Source organism: Babylonia areolata, chromosome 34, assembly GCF_041734735.1.
Source record: "Babylonia areolata isolate BAREFJ2019XMU chromosome 34, ASM4173473v1, whole genome shotgun sequence".
NCBI lineage: Eukaryota > Metazoa > Mollusca > Gastropoda > Neogastropoda > Buccinidae > Babylonia > Babylonia areolata.
The window spans coordinates 12,712,861-12,730,360 of NC_134909.1; the positions used below are offsets into that span (position 1 = coordinate 12,712,861).

The following is a 17,500-nucleotide window of genomic DNA, read 5'->3' on the forward strand; positions in this document are numbered from 1 at the left end:
ATTCATACAGTCATTCATTCATTCATTTTATTTGTTTTTACGCATTTAGCCATCCACAACAGCTGTGAGGAGACATCGGCACTGCCATGACACGCTGAACACAGTGACAGACGCGCAAAGGGGAGGAGGGGTTCTTGTTAAGGATCAGGGTGTGTGTGTTTGGGTAGGGGACAATATGAATTTGTAAAGACTGATCAGTACAATAATATGCGAGGGGACAGAACCTGAAAACGTTCCACACACGTGAACTCACACGTACATGAATGCATACCCTCTCTCTCTCTCCCTCTCCCTCCCTTCCTTCCTCTGGACTGTTCAATTCACAAGTGAAAAAAATTGAAGGTTAGTACAGAAGAACATTTTTGTATCCCGTGCATGCCTCAACCGTATCCGCTGTTGACTATTGACAGGCACATTAAATGAATTTCAGCAAGATTCGGATCTTGTCTATCTAATTTGTTTGTTTGTTTGTTTGTTCATCATTTCAGGTAGATATAGAATGTTTAGAGATGCAGACTGGATATGTCCACCGTGTTAAAAAAAAAAAAAAGCAGAAGAAGAAGAAGAAAATAACAACAAAAATAAATAAATAAATAAATAAACATTATGTATAATATCTCTCTCTCTCTCTCTCTCTCTATATATATATATATATATATATAGAGAGAGAGAGAGAGAGAGAGAGAGAGAGAGAGAGAGAGAGAGAGAGAGAGAGATGTGTGTGTGTGTGTGTGTGTTTTAAACAAATATATATATGTATGTCTATATATATATATATATATATATATATATATATATATATATATATATATATATATATATATAATTAAAGAAGACAAAGTACACTCGGTTCTTTCTTGTGATATATAATACATATTCGAGAACCGTTCATTCCAGTCAAATAGTAGACGGCCATATCTGATTCAGTTGTATAGCCTATATATATATATATATATATATATATATATATATATATATATATATATATACCCATATCTACTTTTGTCATGTACTGATTCAAGTGTTGTGGGAAATCTTATCTCTGTATCTATATGGAGAAGCAACACAATAGAGGTATATCATGATAACTGTGTTCATAGCTGCGTTGCCGTATTTGTGTGTGTGTGTGTTCACAATCGTATGATAATGTTCACATACCCCCCCCCCCCCCCATCCCCCCTTTGGACTGAAATTGTTGTTAGTGTCTTTTGTCTCAACAGATTTCTCTCCACAACTCTCTCTCTCTCTCTCTCTCAACCGTCTTGTCTTGTCTTGTCTTGTTTCCGGCAACTATGCAACGGACACGGCACACAAGTAATTGCGCTTAGAGACACTAAGGTGAACACTTAGACCTAAATATTTAAAACTGATGCAGATACAATTCACGAAAGAAAACTCGAAACAATAGAAATTTGAGATAGACAGGAGGGACAGGTTAAAAAACTATAATGAACACGGAAAGGGATAAATAACACTGACAAACAGAAAGGAAAGACAATTATATGGTTGTACAGGGCCTATAGAAAACAACACAGATATATATATATATATATATATATATATATATATATATATATATATATGTGTGTGTGTGTGTGTGTGTGTGTGTGTGTGTGTGTGTGTGTGAGCCTATTTCAACTAATTTTCTTTGGATATCTGTTGTACACTGCTGCCAGACTTACCACCTCTCACTGATGAATGACTGGAAGTTAAGAGGTGGTAGAGACACTGAGATATTCCTTGAACACACGCACCGGCATGGTAAGAATACTCAATACACACACACACACACACACACACACACACACACACACACACACACACAGATATATGTATGTGTGTATCTTTGTATGTTGAGAGTCGTCGCGTATTCAACCGACGGTCTTGCCGAGTTTTCATTTAAACCGGGACCGGTGTTGACTACGTAAGTTCTTGTAACTGCCGTTTTTTGCTTATCCATTTCATCCGTAGTTGTTTACAACTCCTTCTTCGAGCAGTTGTTTCGAATTCAAAACTTAATCGTCCCCGTACACACAACGAAATCCCCCCGACCAACCCATAACTTACATTCAAAAAACAAACCCGGTCGAAAACCGGTACAACACGGAGACCTGTGCGCGCGCTGTTCAAGAAGACGCAGGCCGAGGAAGAGAGAGAGGCCGTCACCGATTGGCTGAGCCCTCGCTTTGCAAAAAGCTTCCGCGAGGGACGAGGATTGGGGGCGGGGCCGAAGCAGGCTAAGCCCCGCCCCTTAGCCCCGCGAGGCGCTGCGCTGGTTGGGAGAATGTGCATGTCGGCTGCAGAGATCAGGCCTGGGGGTCACGGACCCTGGCTGACACGGTGGGACCAGTCCACTTGTGCCGGTGGGGGTGTTAGGCTAGGGTGGTGGGTTTTTGTGGGTGAATGTACCAACCAACCAACCACCAACCAAGCTATCTATCTATCGGCACGCGCGACTTGCCGGCCGCCTGTTGGAAGAACGGGAGGAGGAGGAGGAGGAGGAGGAAGAGATGGAAGGAGCGCCGTGTGTGTGTGTCTGTGTGTGTCTGTGTGTTTGTGTGTCGTCTGTGTGTGCGTTGCGAGCGGGTTCGATGGCAAGAAGTGGTGGAGCGTATCACAACAGGTGAGTGGAGCCGTGATGACGATGATGATGATGATGATGATGGCGGGGGAGGAGGTGGAAGGAAGAATCACAAGTCGTAGAAGGAAGAAAGGGAGGAGGTTAATAGGGAGTTATTATGTCTGGTTGTTACGGATCGTCAGTGTGCGCGCTAGGAGAAAAGTCTGGGAAGGAAAAAACCAAAACCCAAAGAAAGCGGCAGCAGCCTTTCTAGAAAGCGAAGCCGAAGCAACCGGGAGACTTGTTTTGTTTGCTGCAACACGGAGAGATACAGTTCTGTACAGTGGAGAACGTTCCTCTCTCTCTCTCTCTCCATGTCTTTCTCTCTCTGTCTGTCTGGCTCAGTCTTTCGCTCGAGTTTGTTCTCTCTCACACTCTCTCTGTGTCTCTCTCTCACACTCTCTCTCTCTCTCTCCATACTTCGCCTGGCAGCTTCATTATACACAGGAAGGGAGGAAAAGAAAAGAATAATAATAAATAATAAAAACGGTACAACTGTCATGGCGGACACTGGTGACGTCACCTTCGCCGGCTTTGCCGCCAACGAGACGAGACACCACCATGGCGGCTGTACAACTGATTTAAGTCGAATTGGGTTTTTTTGTCACTGACCAATTTCGGGAAGAAAAAAAGAACAACAAAGAAAGACAAAGAAACACCAGCCCATCGTTAAACAGCTGATTAATTAGATCGATGCATTATCATCTTCCCAAGTCAGAAAACTTCTACTGTTACAGTCTTCTTTTGCGTAACGGTTTGATGTCTTGTCGAAGTCAAAATGGTGTTTATTTGTTGGGCCTTGGTCCAAACAAATGGGAGAACTGTCCCCATATATGAAGGTACTGAATAGCGTTATTGAACACACAGGCTACGTTTCTGAATGCTTCTTTTCTTAGTTACAAACTGCTTTCTGCAAAAACTGGCCGAATCTTTAGGTTTTGTCATCCTTTCCACTTGAGAAGCAATGCTAACTTGAATAATGAAGGATGCAATTAAGATTTACCAGACATTAGCTACGCATGCAAATCAGTGTAATTCAGACATACGAATAATAAGTGGAACTGTGTGTGTGTGTGTGTGTATTTGTGTCTGTGTAGGAGACGACTTCATGACCTATTTCTTACAAAGCGTGGTTTCAAGAATTCGAACCACTGAGCGCGTTATAGCTTTATAGATTGACTGCTGATTAGTTGTACTTGTAGTCTTAGAAGGAAAATAGAATGGTGTAGTATGTGACATTACTTTGAGAAAGTCGGGACAGCAGTTGCCTTCTCTGCTGTTCTGATGGTCATAGTCGGCCACGACTGACTTATCATATTGAGAAAGTTCATTAAATTTTATTTGTAAGCGTCTGCTAGAAGCCGATAGTGTGTGAGTGTGTGTGTTTGTGTGTGTGAGTGCTTATGTGTATTTGTGTGTGAGCATGTGTGTGTAGTGTCTGCGTGTGTGCGTGTGTGTGTGTGTGTGTGTGTGTGAGTGCTTATGTGTATTTGTGTGTGATCATATGTGTGTAGTGTGTGTTTGTGTGTGCGTGTGTGTGTGTGTGTGTGTGTGTGTGTGTTTACAAGTTAGCGTGGCTGTCGCAAGACGTATATACGTAGTCTACATGTAGACAGTCGTTGTAACAACATGGGCTATATGGTGTCTCTTTACGTTTCATATGCCTATGAAGTCAATATTCATTCTGAGCAGATTTTTAAAATGCATTTTTGTGAAGCGTGTATGAAAATCATTACGATTTGTTTTGTTGTTGTTACTATTATTATCATTGATATTTTTTTTTATAGTATTATTAAGTAGTAGTTGTAGTAGTAGTTTCGTCATCATCATAAATCTGGATATTACCAGTATTTTCATTTTATACGGAACTGGGATTTCCTGTATCAGTTGAAGTTTTTAAGCATGACTGGTTGTTAATCCATTATGTAAATTGTTTGTATTTATTTTTGTTTGTATTTATTACTTATACAGGTATGCATAATTATATGTGTTTACTTCTGGATCAGTTAATTATGCACTTATTTAAGCTTATCTGTTATGTACATGTTCATTTTCTATATGTATATATAAAAATACAGCAAACCTTTATTTGATTATAAATCAAGTTAATTGTTCATCAGCATAAGAATAATTCTTTGATTTAAGTGTTCACTGAGTTACTTCTTCAACCTTTGCTGGAATCAGACCAAAATCCCCACGAATGTGTAGCCTACCCAGAGTTTAATACAACCCCCGAAATGTGTAGCCTAACCTCAGATTAATATCACCACACACATGTATAGCCAACCCTGTGTTTCATCTAAGTCCCACAAGAGTGTATCCTACACTTAGTTTAATATAACCCCACACATTTGTAGCCCACCCTGAGTTTAATATAACCCCACAGACATGTAGCCTGCCTTGAGTTTAATATAACCCCACATACATGTAGCCTTCCTTGAGTTTAATATAACCCCACATATGTGTAGCCTACCCTGAGTTTAATAAAACCTCACAATTGTGTAGACTACCATGAGTTTGATATAACCCCACATATATGTAGCCTACCCTGAGTTTAATATAACCTCACAATTGTGTGGATAACCATGAGTTTAATATAACCCCCAAAATGTGTAGCCTACCCCGAGATTAATGTAACACCCGAAATGTGTAGCCTCATAATTTTATGTGTAGCATACCCTGAGATTTAATATAACCTCCCAAAATGTCCAGACTACTCTGAGTTTAATGATCATAACCCAACATAAATGTTTTGCCTGCCTGTATTTATCATAACCCCACAATTTTATAGTGTATCCCGAATTTAATATAACCTCACATATGTATAGCCTTCCCTGTGTTTATTTTAAGCGCCCAAATGTGTAGTCTAAACTGAGTTTATTACAACCCCCAAAATGTGTAGCCTACCCTGATTTTAATATAACCCCCCAAAAATGTGTAGCCTACCCTGAGTTTAATATAACTCCACATACGTGTAGCCTACCCTGATTTTAATATATAACTCCCAAAATATGTAGCATACCCTGAGTTTAATATAACCCCACATATATGTAGCATACCTTGTGTCTATTATAACCCCACAATTGTGTAGTCTACTCTGATTTTGATTTTTTTTAAACCCACATATATGTAGCCTTCCCTGAGATTAGCATAACCCCCAAAATGTGTAGCCTAGTACGAGGTTAATGTAACCCCCGAAATGTGTAGCCTCATAATTTTATGTGTAGCCTCATAATTTTATGTGTAGCCTACCCTGAGATTTAATATAACCTCCCCAAATGTGTAGACTACTCTGAGTTTAATAATCACAACCCCACATGTGTATAGCCTTCCCTGTGTTTATTATAAGCGCCCAAATGTGTAGTCTAAACTAAGTTTAATATAACCCCCAAAATGTGTAGACTACCCTGAGTAATATAAGCCCCTAAAACGTGTAGCCCACCCTGAGTTTAATATAACCCCCAAAATGTGTAGCATACACCGAGTTAAATATAGCCGCACATATGTGTAGCCTACCATGATTTTAATATAACTCCCAAAATGTGTAGCATACCCTGAGTTTAATATAACCCCAAAATGTGTAGCCTACCAGGAATTTAATATAAAAATATATACACACAAATGTGTAGCCTACTCTGAGTTCGAACTGCATTACTATCGGTAAGCAAGACCTTTTTTTTCTTCTTCTTCTTTCTTTCTTTTTTTTCAGAAGCAAACTATGACAAAAGCAGAATATAATGTAACACTGGGGTTTTGAAATGACGAGTATCTTGTGATTCCTCCGGTTTAATCACATGTTCGAAGACGAAGACGATATATACACACATTACACAATCTTCCCACCCTCCCTCTTCCTTCATGGCCTGTGGCGTACGTTCGTACATGCACGCACGCACGCACACACACGTGCACACGCACACACACACACACACACACACACACACACACACACACACACGTAAAAAGCGAAATGGGTTTTCACACACTTTCAGACAAGCTTATTATACAGCATTGCAAAATATCCTGCAGCGAATGCATATCAGTGACAGATCTCTTTGCAGTTGCAAGTCATTCTCTCGCTCTTTGCCTCTGCCTTTGCCTGTGTGTGTGTGTGTGGTGTGTGTGTGTGTGTGTGTGTGTGTGTGTGTGTGACTTGATCTCTCCCCGTGTCCCTCTCTCTCGCTCTGTGTCATGGTGACTTTGTTGTTTTATTCAGACAACGCATAGTTCCCGCACACTCAAGAGTGTTATAGTAAGCCGTTTGTTGACATGCTTGGTATTAGCTTTTGTGTGTTCCTCACTTTTTTTTCTTTCTTTTTTTACTTTTTTTTTCATTCATACTATTATAATTATAATATGTATGTATGTATGTATACATATATATATATATATATATGTGTGTGTGTGTGTATTTAATGCGTGTGTGAGAGACAGTGTGCGTAAGTATTTGTGTGTACGTGAGAGAGAGAGAGAGAGAGTGAGACAGAGTTGCAATCTAAGACACAGAGACAGACAGACAGACAAAACGGGAGCCAGTTAATAAAGTCATTGCCCTTGTGGGGCTGATGAAGCCACGCAAAGATAAACAGAAACACCACCATTTGAATATATATATATATATATATATATATATATATATATATATATATACACTACGCTTTATGACTTACCCGTCAAGTAGACAGGCTGTGTGTGTGTCACAAAACGAGGCAGCAGACCTCCACACACCGACATACACAGCCATCCCGGGTGGCAGAAGAAGATGAAGTAGAAGAAGGGTGGGTTCCTTTTTTTTTTTTTTTTTTTTTTTTTTTTTTTAGCGAAGCGAAGAAGGAGGCATGCATCACAACAGGGAGGTAATCCCAACGAAAAGACAGCGCAGAAAAAAAACACAAAAAACAATAATTATATCACTCCACACACGCACAAACAAACAAGAATCCTTGCCCTTCAAACCACGCCACATGGGGAAAAAAAATGAAAGAAACAAAGATTTAAAGGAAAAAAAAGAAAAAAAAAAAAAAAAAAAAACCCGCACACACGACATTGAAGAACTCAAATGCAGTTGAGTGAGTCGAAGAGTTGAGATTAACCGACGATCCTTTAGGAAGGTCAAGTTGACACGGCTTGAAGTTTGCATTCTTGTTTTGGGTGTCTTTCTCTCTACACATATATGTACATATATATATATATATATATAATTCTACAGACTTTCTCAAGGATCGCAGAGACAGGCACACAAGGTTGTTTTATGTTTTTTTTGTTGTTTTTTCGTTGTTCTTTTTAATGCTATCCTCTCACTTTGCTTCTGATGATTAAGTAAAAAAAAAAAAAAAAATAAAAAAAAGCTTTCGTAGACATGAGGGGGGTGGGGCGGGCGTTGAAGACAGGTACCACAGTCACATTGATGCGAAAGACAGATTTCTATTTGTTGTTTTCAGAAACAATTTTCTCCTCACACACACACACACACACACATATATATGTATATATCCTCTCCCGAAGATGAGGGGGGAAAAAAGGGACAACTAAACTTTGTAGACAAAAAACGGGTGGCACAGTCACTTTGATAAAAAAAAAATAATAATAATAATAATTCCCCCATCTCACACATATTTTCTCCACACGTCAATGCACAAAACGTTGTTGAAGACGAGACGTTGAAGACAGGTTTGCACGCTCACACTGATGCGAGGGCGAGAGAACTTGGATTTCTTGTGTGTGTGTGTGTGTGTGTGTGTGTGTGTGTGTGTGTTATGCTTATGATTGAATTTTTGTTAAGGATTGCCACACGAGATAAGTTAATGATTGCCGTGTATATATTTTGTGTTTAATGATTCCCATACTTTTTTTTTTTTTTTTTTTTTTTTTTTTTTACCGATTGCCGCTGTATGATTTTTGTCAATGGTAGCCGCAGTATATATTATTTTGTTAATGAATGCCGCAGGTTTTTTTGGTTTTGTTTTGTTTTTTTTTCTTTTTTTCTCGTGAACGCCCCAGTACATTTTCTTTTACTAATGATAGCGGCAGTGTGTTTTTGGCAAAGTATGTTTTTGTTTCTGATTACGGCAGTACATATATATATATTTTTTAATTTATTAATGATTGCCGCTGTATGTTTTTAGCATCACAGCCTCTGACACTTATATGGATGCAATGCGAACATCCTGAATATGTATGACGATGGATCGATAGATAGATAGATGTGTAGATTGACAAGCTGATAGATTGATTGATTGACGAGCTGACCAAAAATAAACAGCAACATTTTTTTTTTAATGTGGTCTTCACTTACTACTACTACTACAACGATTACTACTACTACTACAACTACTAATGATAATGATAATAATGCAGACTAACACTCAATCTCCCAGTGTGTTTTGTTGTTGTTGTTGTTGTTTTCATGGCGTTTTCAGTAAGAGTTTTACACGCATGCATTCAAGTACACCCCACCACACACACACACACACACACACACACACAGCCGACAGAAGTTCCAGAAGCACGTTGGTCCAAAAAGCTGATCAAGTTCCAAAAGAAAATCTAGTCACTGAAAAGCGATTGTTTTCCGGTCTTTTGACGTGGACAGTCCAAGTGTGCTGCGCAGAATGGGTTTGAAGAGCATGCATGTTTTGTGTGAAACTGTCACAGAGCAAATACAGTGAATTCCACAGTGCTACTAAGTGCGTCTCATATCAAGTCCTGTCGTTGTGTAATTATATATATATATATATATATATATATGTGTGTGATATATATGTATGTGTGTGTGTGTGAGGGGTAGAAATTTCAACATTGCAGAGTGAACAATACGCGCGATTTGCCATAGGAATGTCGAATAAGGCGGTGAATGATCATCTCATCGATGTGTTATTTATATTTAAAAAAAAACAAAAAAAAAAACAGATGATAAAGAATGAACATCCCCCCTCCCCCACCTTCCCCCACCCTATTTTTGCTTTTCTGTTTTGTTTTGTTTTCCTAATTAAAAATTTTTTTTAAAGAATTTAAAAAACAACCCCCCCCCCCCCCCCCAAAAAAAAAAAAATTAAATAAAAAAAAAAAAAAATCCTGCTTTAGCCAACGATTTTCACTCTGTCGTATGAACTCCAAAAACTGAAATGAGAATTAATGATAAGAAGAAGAAAAAGAAGAATGATAATGATGATTCATCTCATGTAGTGTTTTCTACCCTACAGCTTTGAAAACACACACACACACACAAATTCAAAGAAATTAATAAAGAAAAAATTAGATTAAAAAAAAACAAAAAAATAAAAAACCAAAAACAAGTTCACTCAAAACTGTCCGAAATTAAACCACTGACATGGGCTTTCTTAAGCACAAAAAAAGCGTGTAATAATATCCTAGTCCAGTGTATAACAAAGAAAAAAAAATACAACAACACAAAATTAAAAGACACCAAAGTTATAACAACAATAATGACGATGATGATGATGATAATAATAATACCCCCGAATTAGAGCCGTTGTCGGTTCGGTTAGACGTTGGGACTTATGATCCAGTGTTGAGCAGTAATATAGGCCCCTCGTTTCGGCATGGAGTTGTGTCCTTTGAGAAAGGTACTTTACTCCGATTTTCCCCCAACTTCGATCGGTCGGGGGGGAAGGTTTAAACCTGAAACTCAGTGGGGAAGGAGAGAACTGGGCCCCCCGCGTCTTTTCCATACTCTGAGCACAAGACACTGTGGCTGTGAGTTGAGTTCACAGCCCCATATGGGCCGTATAGAAAGGCTGTGGCTGGGCCTGTGGAACCGTTTTAACCAGCAACAACAACAACAACAACAACAACAGCCCAAACGGCAGCTGAGTGGAAGCGAGTCCTGTTGACGTGAGAAATTAGCACTACACCGCGTCCAACGCGAAGCCAAACTTAAAAGTCTGACCTGACGCGGAGAGAGAGAGAGAGAAAGAGGGAGGGGGAGGGAGTGAGTGAGTGAGAGAGAGAGAGCTATAATATTACGTTGCCTTGACTTGCAGAGTATCTGGCTGGCTTGGTGCAATCAGTGAGTGTATGTGGGTCGGTATTAACAGTGTGTGTGTGAGTGTGCAGTAGCACGATTTCACTCGAACGCACACGCACACAGATACAGACACACACACACACACACACACACACACACTCACACACACTCAAGGCCGGAACAGCAAAAGCCTTCAGCGGAATCAGTGGCCCTAATTGTGTGTGTGTGTGTGCAAAGCGAGTGTGTTGAGTTGCTCTCTCTCCCCGCACCAACCTTCGTCCCGTCTATGGTAGCTTGACGCCGTCAATAAACTAAACTTTTAAACCTTCGCGAAAAACCCACTTCGACTTAGCTCCACAACCTTCACCTTCATAATAAGAGGCACTCTCCCCCACCCCCCACCCCCCCACCCCTCTCCTCCGCCCCTCCACTCAGTGCGTCCTCACACACACACACACACACACACACACACACGCCTCAGTTGCTAGATGTGTCAGCCTGATACATCCCAAATGTTTCATACACCGCGTGGGAATAAGTTTTGTCATTGAAACGTATGAATCAAAAACCTTAGCATCTGAGTTGTAGAAATCACTCCAATAGCTTCCTCGTCTTACTGATACTATTACTGCTACCACAACTGCTTCTTCTGTACTTGTTTGTGTGTGTGTGTGTGTGTGCCGTGGAAGCTGCGATACGTAGCCTAGAAATGAGTGTGTGGAGGAGAGGATGGGTAGAGGAGGTGTAGGGTAATGTGTGTGTTGGGACTCATGTACGTTTATGTGTATTTGACTGTGCTTTCATATCTGTGAAACTGCATGTTTGGTGCATATCTGTTATGCATGTGTGGGTGTATGTGTGAATGTGTGTCTTCATGTTTTACATTTATTTGCTTATTTATCATCATTGTTGTCTTATTTATTTATTTATTCATTATTATTATTATTACCTTTTTATATTATGATTATTTATTATTTACTTATTTATGTACGCTTATCTATTATTTTTTCTTTCTTTTTTTTCTTTTTCTTTTTCTCAAGGCCTAAGCGCGTTGGGTTACGCTGCTGGTCAGGCATCTGCTTGGCAGATGTGGTGTAGCGTATATGGATTTGTCCGAACGCAGTGACGCCTCCTTGAGCTACTGAAACTGAAACTGCACTTGTTGTTTGGCATATTATATTATCATCATCAGCGGTGGTAGTAGTATGTGGCTGGTGGTAGTAGTAGTAGTAGTAGTAGTAGTTGTAGTATATTTCAATTCTGAACTTACTGGCAGTCATCCCCTTGCCTCTTTATTTTCTAGCAATACTAGAAGGCTGGTTGGTTGGTGTGTGTGTGTGTGTGTGTATCACCGATCGGAAGTTCTAATTCAGTACAACTCACGCTGTTTAGAGCACAGCCGACCACTGAGGACGCTTCTTGAGACCGGAAGCCATGGCAACAGCCCGTAAAAGATAAATAAGAGGGGGGGGGAAAAAGTTCGAATATAAACTGCCAACAAACAAACAAACAAAAAAAGGTTATCTATTCACGTGAAAATCAAATACCAAATTCTTAATCGTTTCAAAAATCGAGAGAGAGAGAGAGAGAAGGTGAATGGAGGGAGGATTCTGTCATCAAACAAATACCAAATTTTTACTTGCTTCAAAAATTGAGAGAGAGTAGGAGGGGGAGGGGGGGGGGGCTGTTTCATAAAACAGTTTTCACTGACTGAGCGACAACATGTCTTGGTAACTATGGAAACCTCACCTTCTGTAATTAACCCTGTGACTGCTGTTAACCAGCGTAGATGTCAGTGAAGGGTTGTCACCTCAATGAGATGAAACAGAGCTTACAGGTCAGGTCGTCAGTGAAGGGTTGACACCTGACTGAGATGACACAGAGCTTACATACAGGTCAGGACGTCAGTGAAAGCTGTAACCAGACTGAGATGAAACAGCTTACAGGTCAGGATGTCAGTGAAGGGTTGTCACCTGATTGAGATATCACAGAGCTTACATACAGGTCAGGACGTCAGTGAAAGCTGTCACCTGATTGAGATATCACAGAGCTTACATACAGGTCAGGACGTCAGTGAAAGCTGTAACCAGACTGAGATGAAACAGCTTACAGGTCAGGATGTCAGTGAAGGGTTGACACCTGACTGAGATATCACAGAGCTTACATACAGGTCAGGACGTCAGTGAAAGCTGTAACCAGACTGAGATAAAACAGAGCTTACATACAGGTCAGGATGTCAGTGAAGGGTTGACACCTGACTGAGATGACACAGAGCTTACATACAGGTCAGGACGTCAGTGAAAGCTGTAACCAGACTGAGATGAAACAGCTTACAGGTCAGGATGTCAGTGAAGGGTTGACACCTGACTGAGATGACACAGAGCTTACATACAGGTCAGGACGTCAGTGAAAGCTGTAACCAGACTGAGATAAAACAGAGCTTACAGGTCAGGACGTCAGTGAAGGGCTGTTACCTCACTAAGGAGAGACAGAGCTTACAGGTCAGGGCGTCAGTGAAGGGCTGTCACCTCACTGAGATAAAACAGAGCTTACAGGTCAGGACGTCAGTGAAGGGCTGTAACCAGACTGAGATAAAACAGAGCTGACAGGTCAGGATGTCAGTGAAGGGTTGTCACCTGACTGAGATAAAACAGAGCTTACAGGTCAGGACGTCAGTGAAGGGCTGTCACCTGACTGAGATAAAACAGAGCTTACAGGTCAGGACGTCAGTGAAGGGCTGTCACCTGACTGAGATAAAACAGAGCTTACAGGTCAGGACGTCAGTGAAGGGCTGTTACCTCACTAAGGAGAGACAGAGCTTACAGGTCAGGATGTCAGTGAAGGGCTGTCACCTGACTGAAATGAAACAGAGCTTACAGGTCAGGGCGTCAGTGAAGGGCTGTCGCCTCAATGAAACAGAGCTTACAGGTCAGGATGTCAGTGAAGGGCTGTCACCTCGATGAGATGAAACAGAGCTTACATACAGGTCAGGATGTCAGTGAAGGGCTGTCACCTCACTTAGATAAAACAGAGCTTACAGGTCAGGACGTCAGTGAAGGGCTGTTACCTCACTAAGGAGAGACAGAGCTTACAGGTCAGGATGTCAGTGAAAGGCTGTCACCTCACTTAGATGAAACTGAGCTTACAGGTCAGGATGTCAGTGAAGGGCTGTCGCCTGACTGAAATGAAACAGAGCTTACAGGTCAGGGCGTCAGTGAAGGGCTGTCGCCTCAATGAAACAGAGCTTACAGGTCAGGATGTCAGTGAAGGGCTGTCACCTCGATGAGATGAAACAGAGCTTACATACAGGTCAGGATGTCAGTGAAGGGCTGTCACCTCACTTAGATAAAACAGAGCTTACAGGTCAGGACGTCAGTGAAGGGCTGTCACCTCACTGAGATAAAACAGGGCTTACAGGTCAGGACGTCAGTGAAGGGCTGTCACCTGACTTGAGATGAAACGGGGCTTACAGGTCAGGACGCCTGTGGCCACACTTGTCTCAACTCACCAAGGCTCAACGGTCACGGGAGGCTTCATCCAAAGCTGACACAACTCTTTTATCACACACACACACACACACACACACACACACACACACACACACACACACACAACTAGATAGATAGATAGAGGTAAATAGATATATAGATAAATATTATATGACGCACATGATATATAGACAGATAGGTAGTGTTGGGAGGGGGAGTCACCCACATACAGCTTGCAGGGAGTACAGTCCCCTCGATCTTTTCCATCGTCAGCTACAGATGCAATAAATGCCTACAGATTATGGGGTACTATATATATATATATATATATTTGTGTGTGTGTGTGTTTTTGTTTGTTGTTGTTGTTTTTTATAGCTATAAATGAAGAATATTTTTCAAACGCCAAACGAAAAAAAAAAAAAATCGACAAATAAATGAACGTTAAAAGAAAAATATGACACAAGACAGAATCAAAAGGGAAACAACAAGGGACAAGAGCAAAGCTGAAACAAAACAACAACAACAAAAAAGATAGTTAAACACATGCCTTAGAAATATATATATATATATACATTAATTTTTTTTTTTTCAAATACCAAAATGAAAGATTCCATCAACGGAATACATGAATAATAACACAGAGTATACTGACACTTGACAAAGTCACACGTCAAAAAAATAAAATAAAATAATAATAATAATAAAATAAATATTTTTTTTAATCGAAAGATGAATAAAGAAATGAATAAAAGAAAAATAAAAACGTCAAGTGAAAAACAAGCTTCAACAAAAAGAAGAAGAAAAAAAACGTGAAGGAATAAACTGGCACTGGACAAAATCAGCTGTCAGAAGGGAAAGGGGGTGGGTGGTGAGGGACTGGAAGGGGGGGGAGGGACTGGTGGGGGGGGGGGGGTGGAGTGTAATTCCTGTCTCCGCGTAACGCGATTTTCATTATTTATATACTATGTGTTGCTTTTATTGCTTGACACTATGCACGAAGAAGAAGAAAAAGAACCTTCGTTGCAGAGGAACACACGCGCGCGCACACACACTCAAGAGAGAGAGACAGAGAGATACACACACGCGCGCGCGCACACACTCAAGAGAGAGAGACAGAGAGATACACACACGCGCGCGCACACACACTCAAGAGAGAGAGACAGAGAGATACACACACACGCGCGCGCACACACACACACACACACTCGCACAACACACACACACACACACACACACACACACACACACACACACACGTGATATGTTAGTGCGGGTAAGAATGACTGGAAACTATAAAAGCAGACGTGTCCTGACTTGCCTAAGCCTTCACCTATCCTGGTAGGAGCCTCAGACATACCTTTCTCAGCATCTGCACGCAATTTAAGAGACATGATTCCAGATGACTTGTCGCTTGACATACGTATCAACCACATTTGTAGGTCAGCATATATGTAGCACTCCGTCAGATCAGCTCCATTCGCCAATATCTTAACTACAGAAACCACAAAGGCTTTGGTTGGTTCTATCTAGATCAGATTATGGAAATGCTCTTCTTGCTGGCTGCCCCAAAACACTGTGTCGAAAAGCTTCAAAAAGTTCAAAACTCTCCACCACGACTCACTCTCAAAGCTAAGAAACGCCAACACATCCACTCCCCTACTCGCTTCCCTTCACTGGCTCCCCATTCCAGCACGAATACAATACAAACTTTCAGTCCTCTGTCACAATTTCTTCACTGATTCTTGTCCTGTCTGTCTTTCGGGTATACATTCTGTCTATTTACCACCAAGACAACTCTATTCTTCAGATGACAAGCGCACACTGTCTGTTCCAAAGATTCGTACAAAAAAACTTATGGTAAACCGTTCCTTTTTCTTTTGTTGAACCTAAACAGTGGAACTCACTGCCCTCACACATCCGTTAACACCCCCAACACTCGCATTCAAGAGAGCACTCAAAACTGTATCTTTTCAAGCTGTACTTTTATCAGTGAAACTTGTTCCATCTGCATGTGCTTGCTGTGTTACTGCTGGGTGTGCTCTTTGTGTTGATTTGTTTTCATTTGTGGTTCTTTTTTTTTCTTTGTTTTTGTGATGCCTGGTTACGTGATGCTTTTTTTTTTTTTTTTTTTTTTTTTTACTATGGTGAATGTGATGTGCTTTCTTTTGCTGTGATTTCAGCCTGTGTGGTTTGAGACTGTGATGGTGCCTGTGTTGATTTACACATTTTTATGTGTCACTTAGTCTTAAATCCGTACGTATATTTTAGCCAATGTGATGTGAGACTGTGTTGACTTTGTACATATTTTACGTCATTTAGTTCTAACATTTGTATATTTCATTTTAAAGCGTGGTGAGCCCCCATCTGAGATGGGGGTACTGCGGTATATAAGCCTGCATCTAAATCATTATTATTATTATTATTATCAAAAAAACAAAAATCAAAATATAGTTATGTGTTTGGACACGTTTAGTCATCCATATATTCGTGTTTTTTTGTGTTTATTTATTGATTCATGTATTGAAACGTTTATCGATATATCTATCTATCTATCTATCTATCTATCTAATCGATCCATCTGTCTATCCAAACATTAATGAATAAAATAAAATAAAACTTCTTTGTTACTTATTTAAACATTTACTTATCAAAGCATGTATCTATCCAAACATTAATCTTTTTATTCAACTAAACATTAAAACTTTTTGAAGACATTACTTTTAAGATGTATTCACACATCGATTTTTCGGTTATTTGTCCACATATTTTATTCGTTTATTCAAACATTTATTTATCTATTTATCATTTTGTTTATTCAATCATTTATTAATAGTCAGGGTGTTGGTGGGGGGGGCGGGGGGTTGTGGCAGGCAAACATCAATCACCCGTTCGTTCTTTCTCTTTTTTGTTTTTGTGGGAAATGCTTCTACTACTAGAGAAACTGTATGGGACGGACAACATTCACTTTCTGATTTGATTTGATTTGATGAAACAACAAACATTATTGACAACAATTACAGTCTGGATGATGAATGAGGAAATGAATGAAAAAAACACCGAGACAACGCAGGACAGGCACTCAGACCCCTTGGTTCTTTTTTTTTTTCTTTTTTTTTTTTTCAGACCCTCGGCTATCGAGCCTTATTAGTTATTGAAATGCAATCCGTGTGACATTCATTCATGAGTTTGAAGGAGCAGTTACTACTAGTTTTCGTGTGTGCTTCAAGGATATTTCGGGTCGAAAGTAATGCAATAGGGAGAGGAGGAAGTCCGATTAAAAAAAAATTTTTTAAAATAACAAGAGAGGCAAAGCCTTCAAGACTCACTTGTGATACACTTTAAAAAAAAAAAAAAAAAAAAAAAATCCAAGCTTTTTATGTATTGAGTATAATGCATTTACTGTTA

The 17,500-nt window shown here is 40.1% G+C and overlaps 2 long non-coding RNA genes across 4 annotated transcripts in view; one reads left to right on the forward strand and one right to left on the reverse strand.

Moving 5' to 3' along the window:
- LOC143277556 (uncharacterized) overlaps positions 1-9,289 on the reverse strand; it is a 132,680-nt gene extending 123,391 nt beyond the window's left edge. The window contains exon 1 of the long non-coding RNA XR_013053762.1: positions 7,291-9,289. This is a non-coding gene — a long non-coding RNA (uncharacterized LOC143277556). The remainder of the gene's footprint in view (positions 1-7,290) is intronic.
- LOC143277554 (uncharacterized) overlaps positions 1-17,500 on the forward strand; it is a 617,781-nt gene that overhangs the window by 399,308 nt on the left and 200,973 nt on the right. The gene's annotated exons all lie outside the window — the stretch shown is intronic.